At 40.1% G+C, this 18781-nt stretch overlaps 1 protein-coding gene and 1 long non-coding RNA gene across 2 annotated transcripts in view; both read left to right on the top strand.

The window, feature by feature from the left end:
* Positions 1–18781, top strand: part of sorcs2 (sortilin-related VPS10 domain containing receptor 2) — a 355821-nt gene that overhangs the window by 260745 nt on the left and 76295 nt on the right. The window lies entirely within an intron of this gene.
* Positions 17076–18212, top strand: LOC111581323 (uncharacterized). The gene is made up of 3 exons (XR_002747244.3): positions 17076–17151; positions 17228–17293; positions 17701–18212. It is a non-coding gene; the product is annotated as an uncharacterized LOC111581323 (long non-coding RNA).

Genomic DNA, 18781 nt, shown 5'->3' with positions numbered 1-18781 from the left:
TAACACACACCGCACAATGTGAAGAGCACCCACTTACCTCTGAGTCCGCAGCCCCATGAGGCCTTCAGCTAAAGGGGGGTGGCTAATATGTGGCGCTAATGCTAAGTTAATGACCAGAAGGCGTGAGAGCGTAGCGGAAAATGCTCGCTATCCTTTTGTTGCTTATACGCAGCGACTGAAACTGTCAAAGTCCAGATAGGTAGCATATTGTACAAGGACTGGCTGTAGCTGCGAGCCACTTGCAGCGTCTTTATTGGATTCGACACGGAAAAGCGCCGGAGCCGGCATCGTGAAAAACACATCCAAGCGCTCGCTCTTGTGAGCTGCCTGGCTGCCGTGAGCTTTCGCCTTGACTTTGAAATAAATTCAAGAAAATGGGATTGCTTTTTGTGACTTAAGGTAACTGGAACAGCATCAACAAAACAAGCCCTCCAAGACACTCTAATGCAAATCCATGTGAACAGGTGCAGGTAGAAGACAAAAAGAGGAGCTTACCATAAGGCTGAGAGCTGGCAGCCTGTCGCAAACATTTCCCGCAACAAGCTGCTGCAGTCTCGCCCGATTACAGTCATGCTTTACTAGTACAGTACATATAGTTCATGCAGAGATGTGAGGGCCTTTCTAGGGTAGCATGTTCTAGCCATAATGGTCGGGTTTGTAGAGAAGAATAATCCATTGATGACTACACCATTATGATTCCCTCACACCATTATAATGGCCATCTGTCTTTTTAATGTGACGTCGGTCAATGAAAATGTGTGCGTTGTTGTGGTTATAAAAAATTATTATGCAGGGCGCACAGCAAGAATGTTCTGGGTTCTAACCTGCTGGTCAACTGGGGTCCTCCTGTGTGGACTTTACATGTTCTTCCTGTGCCTTCATGGGTCTTCTATATCCCACAGTCCATGAGCATTCAATAATAATTAATCCAATAATTACTCATTTTTGTCCTGTAGATAATTTCTTACTAATTTTGGACACATTTGGAGTCATTTTGGAAAACGTTTACACATTCTGGACATGTTTCAATTCATTTTAGTTCATTTTCATTAATTTTGGATAAGTTTCACATCATTTTTGACAAATATTGAGTCATTTTGGACATATTTGACTCAAGATTCAAGTCAAAACATCTACAAACTAGAACCTTGTCTTGTCCAAGTTTGCCCACTATTGATGTTAGAGCCTCAAAAGTTGGTGAAATGTCCACCAAAGACTGGATTTTTAGTAGGAAATATGGAAAGATCCATATAAAAACACTTAAAGGAACTATCTGGGACATCAAAATCACCTTATTTGAAAAATGTGGTCTTTTTTTCCCATTTTCACCAGCCAAATATTATTTATTTTTGTTGTCATTTTAATATTTTTTTACTCATTTTGGACAAATATTGAGATATTGTTTAACCCTGTGCTGGACTGGCAACCTGCCACCTTTTTGTCACCAATGTCAGCTGGAATAGAGTCCAATCCTCTACAGGATACAGTACATTTACAGTGGAGACCGTACATATGAAATGTCCAATGGGAAAATTGAATTTTGTGATGAAATCATCAAAATGAAATCTTTTTGCCTAATTTTCAATCCATCTACAGATGAATTAAGATAGTCTAATCACCTAAATTCTAATTATAATCCAATGTCTTATAAAACTTTAATATTGATCCATGAGAACAGACACTAATGGTAATAACAGCAGCAATTACCTTTCAAAACAGCCATCAAATAATATATTTTAAACTCGTTCTGTTTAAGCAGGATGATGGAGCTCCAAACTGAACTCTCCTATCACTGTATGGTTCAATGATAAGTAGGGACAATTTGGATTTATAAAGGCGGATGATGAATATAATCACAGGCAGAGCAAGTGTTGAAAGAAATAGTTAATTTGAAGGTTTTCTGAAGGTCCCTTCTGTTCCAACCTGCAGTACAAGTAGGATATGAGAGTTTTGGAAACCACAATTTAACTGTCCCTCAACAACAGCTTGGTTAAATGAGAACAGAGAAGAACTATAAGGGCCTTTTTTTGCTGTTTGTGTTCCGTTGTGTCTTATAGAACTAATGCATGCAGGTGGGTGAACCGCCGCAGGTTTTCCTCCCCGTACACGAGCCGGGGTTTTGTACCCACTCGTTGCCATTGATTCCCAGTAATCCACTAACAACTGTTTACCGTAGCGGAGCGCTGGAGGCTTTACACTGTGTCAGCCCACGCTTGGATGTGCTGCGCTGCACACAGGACCATCTATCTTCCCTCTAATACAGGAAGTCAGCCAGAGCAGCAGTTTTTTTTGTTTGTTTACGGAGTATTGAGGAGTCGAACCCAGAGAAATATTGTACACGGTCTATTATAGTTTATATTCTGAGGCTTGCAGGCTCGGGGTTGTTAAAATGGGCTTCATGATTCTGTCATTGCAACTGTGTGTGTGTGTGTGTGTGTGTGTGTGTTTTCCAGTGTCACAGGATGACAACTTGTCCCGATTGCCTGTTGTCCCCTCAAGGACACTGGGTTATGTGGAACAACTCGTTCTGTCTTTGTGTGCCAACAGACAAGAAAACAACATGTTATGTAATGGCCATGGAATCTTAAAAATAGAAGTAATGCCCACTCTGTTGCCCAGTCCTACTTTGAGGACAATAACAGCAAATTATAGCAGTGGCAATTCAAAGAGCGATCCCTCCTCTGCACTGGGCAAACAATGAAAGGAACTAAAATGAGTAGAAAGTTCATTTTTAGTTCATTAAAATGGAGAAAACCCACACACACTTCCTGCTATAATTTTATTCTACTGGCATATTGTTGTAGGATTTCCAGTTGAAACATGTCCTTGTATATCATTTATCTACTATCCCTTCAGTTGAGCCTCTTGATTGACCAGGTCATTTAGTCTGTTGACTCTTAAAGCCCACCCATTCAATGAGTCCACACTGTTCTGAGTGGCCATATTTAAGAAACGGACATTCAAATACATCCATTACACATTGGAACCTGAATGTATAATATACAAGCAGACAACTCCAAGAACCCAATGACATCCCTTGTAACAACCCTAGCAACAAGGGCTATGGAATATATGGCTGTTTTAAAGTGCAAATAATGTGAGATCAGTTTGATGAAAAAAGAAGAAGCCATTTTATTCTTGCATGGAGCATTTGTACAGTCAAGTGCGTTACTGTTGTGTTGCACCATCACATGGAGCCAGAGTGAACCTTAGCATTGACTCTCTAAGTCTCCAGAACTCTACTGGAGGGAAGGAACACCATTTTTCTAGAAATTATTCCCTGATTTGGTGGTTTGATGATGTTTTCTAACACGTTGGTCCAGCATCTCCCAGAGGTCTTCAGTTATGTTGAGGTCTGGTGAATGGAAAGGTCAAAGCATTACTTTACATCACTGTCACTTTCATTAAATCATTCAGTAGCCTATAGATGGAGCACTGTCATCCTGGAAAAGACCACTTCAGTCAGGGCAGAAGTGTTTCATCAAAGCATAAAAGGTGATCACTTCAAACAACTTTGTGTTGATTTGCAATGATCCTTCCTTCTAAGTGGACAAGCAAAGTCAAACCATGCCAGGGTTCAGGTTTTTCCTTTGATTTTAGAACCTTATAGACCTCTGACATAACAGAAATTGCAAAAGCTGCTATACGAACGTCCACTTTAGCTTTAGCATAAATGCAGATATACACCACTGTTCAAAAGTTTGGGATCGTCCAGACAATTCCATGTTTTCCATGAAAACTCACACTTTTCTCCATGTGCTAACATAACTGCACAAGGGTTTTCTAATCATCAATGAGCCTTTCAACACCATTAGCTAACACAATGTAGCATTAGAACACAGGAGTGATGGTTGCTGGAAATGTTCCTCTGTACCCCTATGGAGATATTCCATTAAAAATCAGCTGTTTCCAGCTAGAATAGTCATTTACCACATTAACAATGTCTAGACTGGATTTATCATTCATTTAATGTTATCTTCATTGAACAAAAATGCTCTTCTTTCAAAAATAAGGACATTTCTAAGTGACCACAAACTTTTGAACGGTAGTGTAATGCTGTTATTAATAAATATTTAACATCATATATTAAATAAGGGATGTCACAAACATCTGATAGCAGTTTCTCACAAGTATTAGTACAATGCTCATATCATTTGAATTCCAATTATACACCGACCAGATAGATTTTTACCTTTCTGCAAAATACCTCTTACGTAGGATGTTTTTTTGTCAAGACCAAAAAATACTTTATTAAGAACCATTTGGTTTTAAACACTCACCCTGAATAGGAATCGTTTTTACAGCACTGACAAAAAAGGCATGAAGTGTTGAATTACCAATAAACTGCTTTATTAATGATTATTTATTTATATATTCTATTGATCCTGCAAGGGGGAATTCTCTTTTGCATACCCTAGTGAATGAAGCTGGGGTCAAACATAAGGTGCCCTTGGAATAGATAGGGTTAAGGGGCTTAGGGGCATTAACCACTGAGCCACCACTACCCCAAACCCATGGTCTCGTCTGGGATTTGAACCCAGGATTGCACCCTAAGCGAGAATCATACCCCTGGACCAACAAGCCATACACAGCCATAAATCCATTCAGAGAAAGTGGCAGGAAAAGCAACCCTAAATGAACGTATTAAATTATCTCCAGGTTATTTTAAACCTGATGCAGTCTTCCTGAAGTTGAAAAAGACAGAACAAAGTCTTCCAGGACGGAGGGCTGCTCTTGGTCTGGGTTTGATGTTAGGCTGGTGTGCTTGCGTGGATCCAGCCGTGTCTTTGAATCTGTTACTCATGAGTCCCACTTGACCGAGGAAGCTGTGCTGGAAAGCAGAATATCTCTATGAAATCCAGATCACAGGTCTGCAAACCAGAGCTCCCAGGCTGAGGGACGAGTCGTTATGCAATGCAATCCAGAGAGAAGAATTTGGAGCCAATAATAAATAGAATTATGGCGACAAAACATCTTTGATCTGCAGCCCTGCCACAATTGTTTATTTATTTAAAATTACACTGTAAAATCATGTAAAATCATTGCATTATCAGCCAAATGCCCTGTCATTGCTTCCCACTAGAAGTATTTGTGTGTTTTTTCGATGCAAATTTTTCATTCGAATGTGCAACCAGAGCCATTTGCACAATAAATGTCCCAATATCCCTCTAAAAACTAATCATGGATGGTGAAAATTAACCAATTACTTCAGACAGAAACATCAAAATGCATCTGAGCGAGTAATCAAGACTTTGTTCCTGATTCTGAACTTATAAAAACTCCTTCCAACACCACTACTAATACAAATACTACTCTGTGTCTGGTGTGGTTTTTACTTTAAAAAGTGCAATTACCTGTTTCCAAGACATATGTCAAGGATTGGTTTCCAGACTATAGACGGCCTGGAAAATTAAAGGAAAGAATTAATGGAAAGACTTGGACCCTTGACCCCTAGAATGAGAGGATCTTGTGGCTCTGTTTCATTGTTGGGAGCATTTTCCTGGCATGTTTTGGGTCCAGAAGGAAGGATCTCTGCAAATCTATGCCTAATAGTTCTAAATTATCACCTGCATTCTATGATGAAACATTTGTATCCTGATTGAAGTGTTTTCTTCCAGGATGCCCCCATCTATGGTGCATGAGGGGTCACTGAATGGTTTGATGTGTCTAGAACTCAGATTTGACATTAGCCCAACCATACCTACTTACTTTCATCAAAAGAACATGAGAAGACAGCATCATGAACAATGAAGCTCAAATATCAGGTTGCTGAACAAAACTGATGTTGTACATGGAGGAATAGCCTTGTTGAACCACTTACCACAAACACTTCCTTTAACTGAAACTAAGGGGTCAAAACCACGAGCCTCAAACCAAAAGAATACAAACAGTGGTGCCCACAACATAGCTGTAGCCATACAGCGTAAGTAAGGAAGTGTGTGTTTTGCATTCTGACTAATCTGTCCCTTTAAAGTTCAAAAGAGCAAAGACGGCGCTCATTAGAAAAGCATCTTTTTGCAGTGTAGTCCTGAATTGTTTGACTCGCTGCATGCGGCTGCCATTTGGTTTAAATTCATTTATTGTTCACAGACTTTTCCGATGGCGCCCTCCTAGGACGTTTGCGCGGTGTTCTGGTCTTTTTTGTTTAGAAACCACCGACTTGCATTGTTCAATAAAGTAAATTACACCCTGGACTTTACGGTGGAAACTTAAATTAGTCCCCTGCACAGCCAATACCAATAGCTGTGAGCTTTGATGTCATTGTGAGCCGGAGATGCAAACAGATTACTAATGGAGGGGCTGAGGTAAGATACAGGCAGATATTCATCCTCCCACGGGGCAGCTCGAGAAGGAATAGAATAAGATTCACAAAGAGAGCTTCCAGCCTTTGCTCACAGCAGGGTTTTTCTCCCATCCTCTGTGCAAACCGGCATGCTGCTGCCACTACCTCATTATTCCATCTGTCAGAGAGGAGGACAAATAGAGAAATAGAAGTAGGAGCTATAGAGGAGAGATGGGGTGGCGATATCAAACTCAAGGATGAAGGGTCAATAAAAACAGATGGCGCCGACAAGCCACTTTGAAAAGCCAGGCTCTCCGAGCAAACAATGCTAGATTCCATTTCAGAGAGCAGAAAGGTCAGTTTTGCCTCCCATCCCCTTCCAATTTTCCATTCCTGTCGCACTCACCTCGCATGACCTATGTTGACAGAGCAGATACATGACTACCACTGCCAAATCGTAACAGTAGCTCGCCTCCAAATCAGATTGATGAAACGATAAAAACCTTTTTCTTTTTTCTTTTTTTTTCCATTTGGTACCGTGGAGCAAATCGTTATAATGGCTGTTTGTTTAGCCAGGCATGAAGCTTTAACAAGGCTGGATCTTGTTTGTAGCCTGTCCACTAACGGCAGTACAAACTGGACCCACAACAACTGTTACCCACTCCACCTGCACAAAATGTACAATTTAAAAAAGGGGATGGGACTTTTTCTGTAAAATAAAAAGCGCGTTTGTTGTATGCAGTTCTAAATGGACTCTGGGTTATCGCCTTGGAGTGTAGCACTTGCTGGTGTTTTATAGGTGATCAGTTCAGCATGCTAGCATTCAGAGATCTGACACACTGTTCCAAGAAGGGTGGCTTTCTTGCCAACAGCAGTATTTTGCAGGAGCCACAGCAGCAGCATGCCAGGAAGCCCACACACACACACACACACACACACACACACACACACACACACACACACACACACACACACACACACACACACACACACACTTTATCAGGGTAGTTTATGGCACATCAGATACAGCTAGAGCTACTGTGGCAATTTACAGTAAAGAAACAGAAATGTAATGATGTAATGGCAATGCAACGTGACATAACATCCTCTATATTGTAAAGTGCTGAAAAACTAGGTGACGCTGCAATATGATTTCAAAATAAGGCGTCTCATCACATCATACTAAAAGAAGGAGAATTATTCTTTAATTTTACAACATTTTATATGTAAAATTGTGCATAAATGAATACACATTACATAAAAATGCATGCAATGTTTTCTGTCAAATCAATTTCTTTGTGGAACTTCAACATCTTAATGCAAAGAACTACAGTCAGTAATATGACTTTAGGAGATAGAAGAAGAAAATGGTGCCTTAAATATTTCTCACAAAAATGTTTTACCACAGAAGTTACATGGTGGAAAACAAAACTGCTTCCACTGTTAGTTTCTAGAAAAAAATAAGCACACTTAAATATCCTGTTGGGAAATTTTTCAATCCTTTCCTTAGGACACATTTCTAAAAACAAGCACCTTGTCTTTATGGGGTGTGATTTTTATAGAGTTGGAACTGGCCCCTAGTGGTCAAATCTGCAGCAACAGTTTAAAAGAATCAACACATCCAGATTTAAAATACCAGATTTTCGTAGTGAAATCTTTCATTCTTATATAATCACCACGATCAGGATATCCATACATGTCAACCCCTTTGGATCCCAATGCAATAATTACCACAGAAAGTCCATACAATCTATAAATAGCAAAGACAATATTATTAGATCTTAGCAACCACCGGAGATGTTAAACTGTGTCATCATACCGTAAAAAACAAAGAATATGTGCACAGCACGCTCTTTGTGTGAGACATCAAGGTGGCATCGTCTGGTGTGTATGATGCAAAGGAACATTTCAAATCGAAACCACACCTGAGAAATATACATCAGAGGGCAAATCAGCCACAGACGATGATGTTTGCGCCCCAAATCCGATGCAACTACAGATGTAGTAAAGACTGAAGTCATGCTTTGTAGCATCACACAATCTGCCGAAGGCTGTGGCTGCCGTCTGACGAGACCTTTTACCACACATATTATGTATAAATTGACATGTATGGCTATCAGCTTTAGGCAACAGAATTGGTTTGCATGAGTCTTCCGTGTAGAACTGAACTTTGATGACCCTGCAGCTGCACCGTTGACCAGGATCAAGCTGTCTTAACATTACTGTTGCACCATTCATGACTGTAAAAATAGTTCCACAAAGGAGCAATGATTTGCAGACAGTGATGAGAAGGACTCGATGGCAAGAAATAGAATAGGGGAAGTATCACTTACATTATAGACAAGTAAGAAAACAAGCTGTAGGCACATAAATAAGAAACTTGCAAAAGTGCATTCAAAATGTAATGAATCAAGTAAAACAAGAACTTGTAAGTCATCAAAGAAGTGCTGAAGAGATTTAACAGCAGAATGAACAGAATCCACATTATAATACAAAATGTTTTCATCAGCATATAGACATATATTTCATGCAGATACAGAAAGGACACCATCATCGATATAAAGAGTGAGTAAAACAGGTCCCAGGATTAAACCGAGTGGCACTCCTTTTGCAATTTTCAAATTCATACTTAACATTTCCAGTAACCACATGATGCTGTCTGTCCATGAGAAAACTTTTGAACCATTTACAAGCATTTTTCATGTCCTGTGGAGCATTTTTTAAATTACTGAGCAGTTCTTTTTTTATTACCTTGTAGAAGTAAAGAGAAGAAAATGAAAAGAATCCTTAGGAGCTATTGTGACAAGAGCTACAGTTCACATAATCAATTTGAAAAGCTGATAGATTTTTTTCAACAATGGAAGATCCAATCATCACTAAAGCATATGTCAAGCAATAAAAACAAATGGTCAGAACTGTCATGTTGACAGTTAAGGTGTGTTGATTGATTCCCAACATCAGCTAAGGCATTGAGCAACATACAGGAAAATACTCAGTTGACTTTGAGCAGCACAGTGAATTAAATTGTTTTGTTTTTCTTTGGTCTATACATTAACTAGCAAAGATCAAAAGGCAGAAAAATGTCTTTTCAATGAAAAAGGTAGCAATGATACAACAAAACATCTTGTCTGAAGCATTTTTACTTACCTCATTATTCATTATTAATGCTAGAATCCATCAGAGTTGGGACCTAAGATCAAGTTGAAACACATTTATTCGCTTAATTAGACTACTGGCTCACAGTCCACCATATAATTGTCATTTCACTGATAACAAGACACTGCAACAACATGGACCTAATGCAATGGAAGTGTCAAGCTGTTGTTTTTGTAAATAAATGGATGACTTAATGAACTATTCCTAAAGTCAGTCTAACATTTAATTGTGTCATCAGGTATAGTTAAAGTTTGCTAACTTGCCACCATTGAAACAGTAGTTACACTACAAACTCAGTCTTGCAATATACCTCTACATAGACATTATGCAAACTATGTAAGCAGTAATCGTGGTAAAAGTGTCTGTTAATTTAACATAGTTCAGTATATAAATTCCCTTTAGGTGTGACATCCTTGTTTCTCACCTTTACATCCCTCTCTCGTCCCCCCAATCCCTTCCACCGTCTTTGTAATAAACCCACTGTGCGGCGGAGTTCTGGTAATTCATCCGAGCTCCGGTCAGAGCCAACACAAAACAAACAGCCAGACTAAATACCACTTCATTGACTCCCACTTGCTCCTCTCTCCCCTTTTGTCTGGCTGTCTCATCCAGTGAAGCCAGCAGCTGGTTGCGGGCTGTTAGAGAGGCTTTTGTCTGCCGCTGGATAAGACCTGGTCAGACACAGGGAGGCAAAGTGGAATGTTTCATTAAAGTCTGCCAGATTAGAGTATGAGCACATGTGAAGGTTTGTATTTTGTGCACAGATAAGCTTGTGCCTCTGAAACTGGGTGACCTGTGGAGAAAAATAATGGAAACTTGCCTTTAGGTTTTGACAGTACTCTTACAGGGAATGCAGTAGCATTAAAGGTTTTCTTCTGTGTTATTTCTAATCTGGCCTCATGACTTGTGGTTTTCTCCCTGTGTAATATCACTTAAATGTCAAATGATTTGAAATTGAATCACCTCTCAACAACTATGTAATTTCTAAGTTGGACAAATGTGTATTTCTTCACTAAAACAATCAGAAACAAATTCTTTAGAAAGGCTATGTTGAAAATACCGATCAAAATAGCTATAACTGAAACAAAATGAGGTACACCTGTGATTTCCAGTTAGCCCATTTGCATGATCATGGTTGTGAAATGACACAATCACCACAGGAATGAAGAGCTGATTTGGAGAAGATGGAAAAGCATACAGGAAGAGTGGTGACCAACTCAAAATCACAGCCGTAATCAGGAAGTATAGATGAGCCACAGTACCACTAAGAGCTGGGTTCTGCTCGAGGTTTTTTTCCCTGTTAAAGGGTGTTTTCCTGCCACTGTCTCCTTAGGGCTGCTCTGGGGTTCAGGCATATGGATTCTGTAAAGCGTCTTGAGACAATTTGACTGTAATAGGTGCTATATAAATAAAATTGAATTGAATTAATCAGGGCTGCAGTGGTCGTTGTCCTACAATGATGCCAGGTACTACTTGTACAATCTAGCTCTGAAAAACAGACCAGTGAGTGTTTCACACTTGGCACAAGGGTTATCCTTGGAAATCAGAGTTTCTGTGACAGATCAGACAGTAAGAAGGACAGTTCACAATGTCATTGTCTTTGGATGATATCCAACAAAAAAGCAAAAAAAAAAAAAAGAGTTTTCAGTTCAAAATTGTCAGATAAAACTGTGATAAACAACATTAATAGTGGGAGAACATTCTTTGGTCAGATGAGACCAAGATAAATTTGTTTGGCTCGGATGGCGTCCGGCATGTTTGGTGTGAATCTGTCCAGTTCTACCACAGTGAATGCTTAGTCCTGACAGTGAAGCAGGGCGATGGGAGTGGGCATGGGGGCAAATGAGATTAGATGACTTTTACAGATGGCGCCATGTACGTGAGTAAATGTACAAAAAATACTTGCTGATAAGCTCCACCATCAGTCTGCAGGAGCTTCTTGGCAGAAGAGGAATATTCCGCCATGATAACGATCCAAAGCACACTGCCAAAATCACACAAGAGTTTCCAAAGAAGAACGAAATGTAAACTCTAACCTGGCCAAGTGAGTCACCCGGCATGAATCCAGCAAAACACCTCTGGGCTATTTTAAAGGGAAAGGTAGAGCAACGTAACCCTTAGAACTCCTTCGCAAAGAGAGGAAAACTGTCTCTAAAGAAAGGCAGAGCTTTCCATAAATTTGTGCAACATTGTTATCTTCCATGCCTGCAGAGTGTTGAATATGTCTCCATTGAAAATGCTGATTTGAATGTGAGCAATGAGTACTTTGGTTGCATTACATAATACTGTGGGGCCTGTGTTTTTAATAAAGGAAATCTAAACTTAGAAGCAACCTAATTACTCTAAGGTGATACAGTTTAGCATCAACTGACTTTCAACTGACATTGCACAGGAATGTACTCATTTCTGTTGTGTACTCTACCTTTTGGGCTCCTTATTGTCTCGTTAGTGTGGCCTCCGCTTATAAAACCTTCCTTTCCAGAGGTCTGAACTGTAAAAGAACCGTGGGAGGCTTGCAGGGAACATGCAGAGAGAGAGAGAGAGACAAGATACAGCGCAAGGTGAGAAGGAAAGATGCATGCTGGGGCTCTAATAACAATGATAGGTTAATTACATGTTCAACAGTCATAGCGGCAGCAGGGGCAGTGACGCACACCATTAGCACCGGATCAAAAACAACAAGTCAGTCGATGCATAGACATATTTTTAGCTTCACTGTGGGTCACATCGACAAGGATATCCATTTCTCCAAAGCCTCTTACAAATAAATGTCCATATTTCTGCTCCTAATGAGTCCAGAACCTGAAACATCACAGTTTGACGTCTTTTCTTTAGTATTACAAAAATTCAGAGATAGCTGTTAGTACATGCAGTGATACATAGCATTGAAAACAGACAATTTTTATAATAATATCCATAAAAACTTGCAAGAAAAACAAAATGTGGGCATTTCCCTAAAACAACCAATGATTGCAGATCCGTGTTGTTCAGTGCATCTGGAATCCACTTCTCTAAGAAAGAACACAGGTCTCATCCGGGAGACCCACCAGCCTCAAGTTGTTCCGTCTCGAATGTGATTCCAAGTCTGGAACATTATCTTCTAGAGTTTTGCATTTCGACTCCAATGCTTGCAGTTTAGTTTGCAACCGGGTGACGACATCTTCGCCATTTGATATTCGAAGCTCCGCTTGTGACACTCATTCAGCACAGTCACTTATTTCCTTTCTCAGATTTTCTATTGCTGTTATAATCCCATCAAATTTTGAAGAAAACTCCATTCTCATGGTGTTAATGGCAGCCAGCACCGCGCTCGTCCCCCCATCCGTCATTCCTACTCCACTGTTAGCGTCCTTCTCCACCATAGCCTCAGGTGTTTTCTCAGTTTCGCCTCGAACGTGGAAGTCTGTTAGCTGGAACTTTCCTACATTGTTTTTTACCATGATCACTCCGAGACTTTGGAATTTGTTTTCGTTCCGAGTGAGAGAGATTTAGTCAAATTTAAAGTTATACGAGTAGAGTAGTGGGAAACATCTTGCTACGTAGCCACCATAACCGGAAGTCTCTGTTGCCTGGACTCTTAACTTTAGTGAGTCCAAAACGTGGGCATTTAATGTGATCAATATCATAAGGATTCCTGCTTTTGAATGTCTGTATCTCTTTTTATCCAATCCACTGATATTTTTCTTGGGAATAAGAGATAAAGTTTGGTGAAATATCCCAGGAAATCCTTTCTAATTTTCAACCAAATTGTGAAGACGAGTCGCCAAACACACAGTTGCACATCCGATCTCCTGCCTATCGAAAAGTAATGATTTGTGGTCAGACGAGCCTGCGACTGCTCCCAGCAGCGAAAGCTTGTGTTTTCAAGTCAACAGCAGCAGTTTGTGCCTGTACAGCTCATGTAGCCAGTTGTTTCATCATTCCTCAGTTTGGTTGCTGCGAGGTTTTTTTTGCTCATGGCAGAGATAGACTGCTGGAATTGAGTCAATGAGATGAGAGTGCAGCAGAAATAATAGCAGTATTAGTCATCCTGCTCCCGTACGATACTGTTATAAAGAGCTCTGTTTTCAGGACGCGTCATAGATGGAAGGGTGGCATGTCTTCTTATTATGGCTTCACGCTCTCAGGTCACAGCACTTCCTCTCACAGGTGCTAGCTTGTCATATTGAGCCATTCTACAGTTTTTCTATTAAAGCGATGGGTTCCTATATGCTTGGTCAGTTCCATCCCTACTCCCAGTGGCTAAACTTTTTCTTCACTTCTCCGTGTGTTGCTGTGAAATCGTCAGCCCCCATTATTTTTTCATCTCGCAGCCTCTTCCCCCGTCTCTTTGGTCTGTCATGTCTCTACCCACCCGTCCTCTGCTGACTGATCTGCCCATTAATGTGATCCGTTTGTGGTTGGAAATGAAAGATCATGTCTTCCCTGTCGCCGCCCATCAGGATCTCCCTGTAATTAGAGCGCTTGTGTAAAGCAGCGGTCTTTAAATCGTATTGTGTAAGTGCAGTCGGTGACGATCAGAAAGGCCACTGTTTGGAAGAGTGGAATTGGATTGATGCTCTCCACTGCTGTAATTATCTATGTCACTGACAGGAAGGGAGCAAGGTGAAAACACCTCCACTAAAGTCCTTCGATGTGGCAGAGATTAGACACCGAGGGACATAATGACACCCATTTCCAATGCAAGACTTTTCTTAAATTGAGTGAAGTTTCTTTGGAGCTAGAGCTTGTTTCACCTCATTTGGTCTTGTTTCAAGAAGTGAAACTGCAACTACATTTCAAAATGCTGTTTCTGGGTGAAAATATTCCACATGTGGACTTCAGGTAACCCTTAGAATAGTTGGAAAACTGCTACATCTCCTCTTATTTAACTACTTTCAGCCAATATCTCATAAGATTATTGTTTCTATACAACTACATAGCTCTCTGAAATGCAAAGTGACACTTTTATTAACCGCATAAGTCAGCTGTCTTTACTATCCTACTTGGATTTCAGCTGCATTTTTACCTCATTTATTTCTTGCACAACTCATTGAACTTGAATCAATACTCCTACCTGCAATACAGCACAACTGCTTGCGCTTTCCTTTTTCTTTAAGTGTCTACTGTATTTTTGGATGCTTTAAACTCCACCAATTTTAATTTAGGCCTTTATGCACAGCCAGTTTTCAGACATACCATGATTGAACACATGTAACTGGTACAGAAGCAATGGAAAGTGATCTTCTTAACATCCCTCTCTAGGTATTGATTGCATAAAAATTAAATATTTAGAGGACTTTTTTTCATTTAAATAATCCTTTCCTATCTTAAAAAGGCTTAAATGCAATGCTACACTGTTGTTTCCTCTAGAATGTACAGATCTATGAATCCTCCACCTCTTTTTTTATCCACCACTTCACCTACAACATTGTAAACACTGTAAAACTACTCTACACTACACAACAGCAAATAAGTTGTAATATCTGCCATACATGCTTCAACTAGAAAGCAGATTCTGAAGATAACCAATGATACAATCATAGATAAACACTATAAAATACCATAAAAACACCATAAAACTGTTAATTAGTCATTAGAGAGGTTCTTTAGCTGGTTTCTTTGGTCACAATATTATATGAAACTGGTATTTTTACATTAATGCACTCTAGAGAGTACTGAAAAGTTCAGTTTTATGAGTGGGATCAGATACCCACTATAATCTACAATGATAAACACTCTGTTATTGGGTGGTTAGATAGTGATATCATCTTTTGATCATCTCGCATTGCATTCCTCCAGTGATACATACAGCGAAAGCATGAACTTAATCTGACATTTTCTGTTGTAGCTGACTTATTCATAAATATCCCCATGCTCATTTGACAAAAATAAGAAGGGACTCTTTGGAGTTCAAAAGATCTATAAAGAAAGCGGGCTACATAGCCGTTCTCGCCAGCTGAAATGTCAAATCTTTGATGCTTATTCGGGAACTCCGAGCTTTCACACACCCTCATCTAATCCTAAGTTCAAGATGAGCAGACATCCGGTGTGACACTTAAAAGAAGTGACGATATATCCCCTGACTCGCTCCATCTGTGGCTGTTAAATCACCTCCATGGTATGTCAAACTCACTTTTTCCTCTCCCTCATTCACAAAACCAATTCCAAGCTTCGGCCTGGTCAGGATATTAGTTGTATAAGCTGAGGTGAAGACTGTGTGGAACATTTTCCAGAAGCTGGCGAGGGAAAAAACTTTACTTTCCTGCATCTACTTTTTAATTTCAGTAAAACGTCTTTGGCCTCTTGAGGAAAAAAAAAAACAATTGAGCTCTTTGTGGCGATGGGCTCTAAGTTGGAGAGAGTCCTATTAATTGAAAATCATTGTAACAGAAATAGAAAAGCATATGCATTCAGCCTGATGGGCTCCTGAGGGATCCGACATCTAAAGCACATCTTGCTATTCAGTCATCGGAAAAAAGACCGGCCTGCATTAGGTTCATCTCGTTGTTTTTTAGCGCATTCAATGCCTTTTTCTTCCACTATGATTAATTCCAGCTGTCAAGCGTGCTGTCTTTGGTTTGTTTGTTGCACTTACAGTCAGTTTCCCAAAAACAGATAATAATAAAAGGCCCGGAGTCTGTTTCTGCACTATAATTGATGGAATTCAACATAACACACTATTATCAGGGAGATTTCTTTCTTTGTTTTCTGCATAAGATTATTCATGGCCTTTGAAATAGTAGTTTGACAAAAATAACTGCAAGTTTCTTTTAATAGTATTTCATCTTTACCTTGAAATTCATGACCACCCCTGCTCAGTCTTCTGTTGGTCCTTCATGTGCTACCAAAACAGCTCCAACCCACTAAGGTGACTACAAGACTTGTGGTGTCTGGTACCAAGATGTTAGGGGCAGATTCTGTCGATGAGCTGGAGCTGGAAGTTGGAACCAGCACACATGACAATTATTCAAACAAGTTCTCCAACACTGTAGCTGGTTCATGATGCATCCTTTCTCAAATCCCTGTTGTTGTGTAGTCACTGGTACTAATAAGGAGCACCCCATAGGTTTTGCTGTTTCAGAGCAGCTCCAACTCAGTGGTATAGTCGTAATGATTTGTGTCAAAGTTGCTCAGGCCTGTATGCCTTCGGCTTTCTCCAGCATTTGACATCTTGACTACAAGATCTGGTATTAGATCTATGAGTAATCATAATGCTTTGGCTCATCTGTGTATAAAAGCTGTGCATCGAACGGAGCCAGCAGATGTTCGGACATCTGCTGAAGATGCCTCCCGGGGGCGTTCCTTTGGAGATTTCCTGGACATGTCCAACTGGGAGGAGGCCACGGGGCAGATAGAGAATTTGCCAGAGGGATTACATATCTCATCTGGTCTGGAAACACCTTGGGATGCCCCAGGAGGAGCTGGAAAACATGGATGGATGGATGGATGGATGGATGTGTAACCCAGGTTTAAATTAGACTATATTAAAATAATAGAGGATCCATTTAAAATAAAATATACGATACGTCGTCCTAGTCATGTGACTTTTTACCTTTCACCTTTGCTCTCTATACGTCACTCTCGTCATGTGACTGTTAAACCTTTGCTCTCGCTCAGCTGTAGCTGACCAATCACGTCGCTCGCTCGGCCTGTGCTGCTTGATACAAGCTACCCGGCGCTGGTTCCCCTTCAGTAGCGTGTTGGGGAAACACACTGGATAGCTGCCACAGGTCAGTAGTGCTTGGTTCTATTAAAATAACCTTTCTAACATCAAAAATACTCATCCGATGGTTATGTTCTTTTTAGTCCTCGCCTACCGCGGGAGTAGGAGCTGTTTGGCCGCGGTATATGTCGGGATTGTCAAGGGAATTGGTGAGTCTGTCTGTCTGAAATGTTTGTTTGTTGGTCGCGCTAGCTTAGCATTAGCATGTCTAACCGATGCAATTCTATAGGCTGGCTACGTAGCACCTAGCCTTTGACATGCTAATACAGCGCTCACGTTCATTCAAATATGATCGTTCTTTACGTTAAAGACCATTCAAATATTAATAGCATTTTGGCAAAACATTGGTCAAATGATTTTGTGAACTTTTCTATTTGTTCTATTGTTGCAAATGGGATGAACTGACTTATGGAATGAATCATTGATGTTATATACTGTGTACACAAGAAAAGAATTAATTGTTGGAAGTAACTGAACAATAATTGAGATTCTATGAAATGAACTAGCTAGTGTTGATGATTTCTGATGCATGGTCCTGTTTATATATATTATCTAGGCCAGGTCCCCTTGCATCCTGTTGGGGTAATCCCCAGATGGGGAGCTAAGTTACCTGGAGTCCCAGAACCTCGGTCTACACCTTCTGCTGGTACTGGTAGGAGGCTGTGGCAGCCTTTATCCACCCCCACGTTTACTCACACCCACTCACTCGCACACTCGAGGCCTGAGGCCTATGGCCCATGGACATTGGCCAACTTGTGTGTGGGACCTTCAAGGACTCTTTGAATTATACCCGGTCAGAATGAACTGAACAACCTGTCCGGACCGAACTGTGCAGTCCTAAATCCATCCGTGCGTGTGACTAGATCCCAAACTGGTTTCCCCATTGTGGGCTGAGCTGTTTTTTGTTTTTGATTATTATTTTGTAAATACTCCACTCAAGTGCACTTAAACAATATCTCTGCAGATTGTAAATATTTGGGTTTTCTGTTTCTGGTTATAATTTATGGTTATATTATATTTTGTATGTCAAAATTCACTTTAATATATGGTACCAACACCAACTTTGAATTCTTGTCTTCTTGTGTTTTATTATTGCACTATCACCTCCGAGAGCCGAGCCAGATCTTTTGAACTAGCCTACCTTTAAATCCTAAAATATTGAAATAAATATTTGGGCCACATGTACATGTTACAGATAGATGGATGGATGGATGGATGGATGGATGGAAGATGTTGTCCCATATTAAAGTATTGACTTCTAGTTAAATATTCAATCTGAATCCATGAACTTGCTGACAGAAATATAAGACTAAGAGCTAGAATATGATCTTTTTTTATTTTTTTTAAATCCAGTGATACATTAGAATAATCAATATTTCATTTCCTCCATAATACCAAAGCAATAAATGTTGGAGATCATAGGAAATACCAGATATGTACAAAAAGGTCTACTTTTAACTCATTAATTTACAGCCAATTGCAAACCTGGGTTATGTGCTCAGACTCTCAAGAAACCCGAAGGTCCCAGCTGTTGCTGTTTGAATCTTTCTGCATCCCAATTAAAAATTCCCCCTTTTTACTTATATTCTACCACTAAACCAAGACATGAAATGAAATAATCAGGATCTGAAGGCAGC

Source organism: Amphiprion ocellaris, chromosome 23 (genome assembly GCF_022539595.1).
Source record: "Amphiprion ocellaris isolate individual 3 ecotype Okinawa chromosome 23, ASM2253959v1, whole genome shotgun sequence".
In the NCBI taxonomy this organism is placed as follows: domain Eukaryota; kingdom Metazoa; phylum Chordata; class Actinopteri; family Pomacentridae; genus Amphiprion; species Amphiprion ocellaris.
The sequence above is the reverse complement of the archived record's forward strand: the minus strand, read 5'-3'. Positions and strand labels throughout refer to the sequence as shown.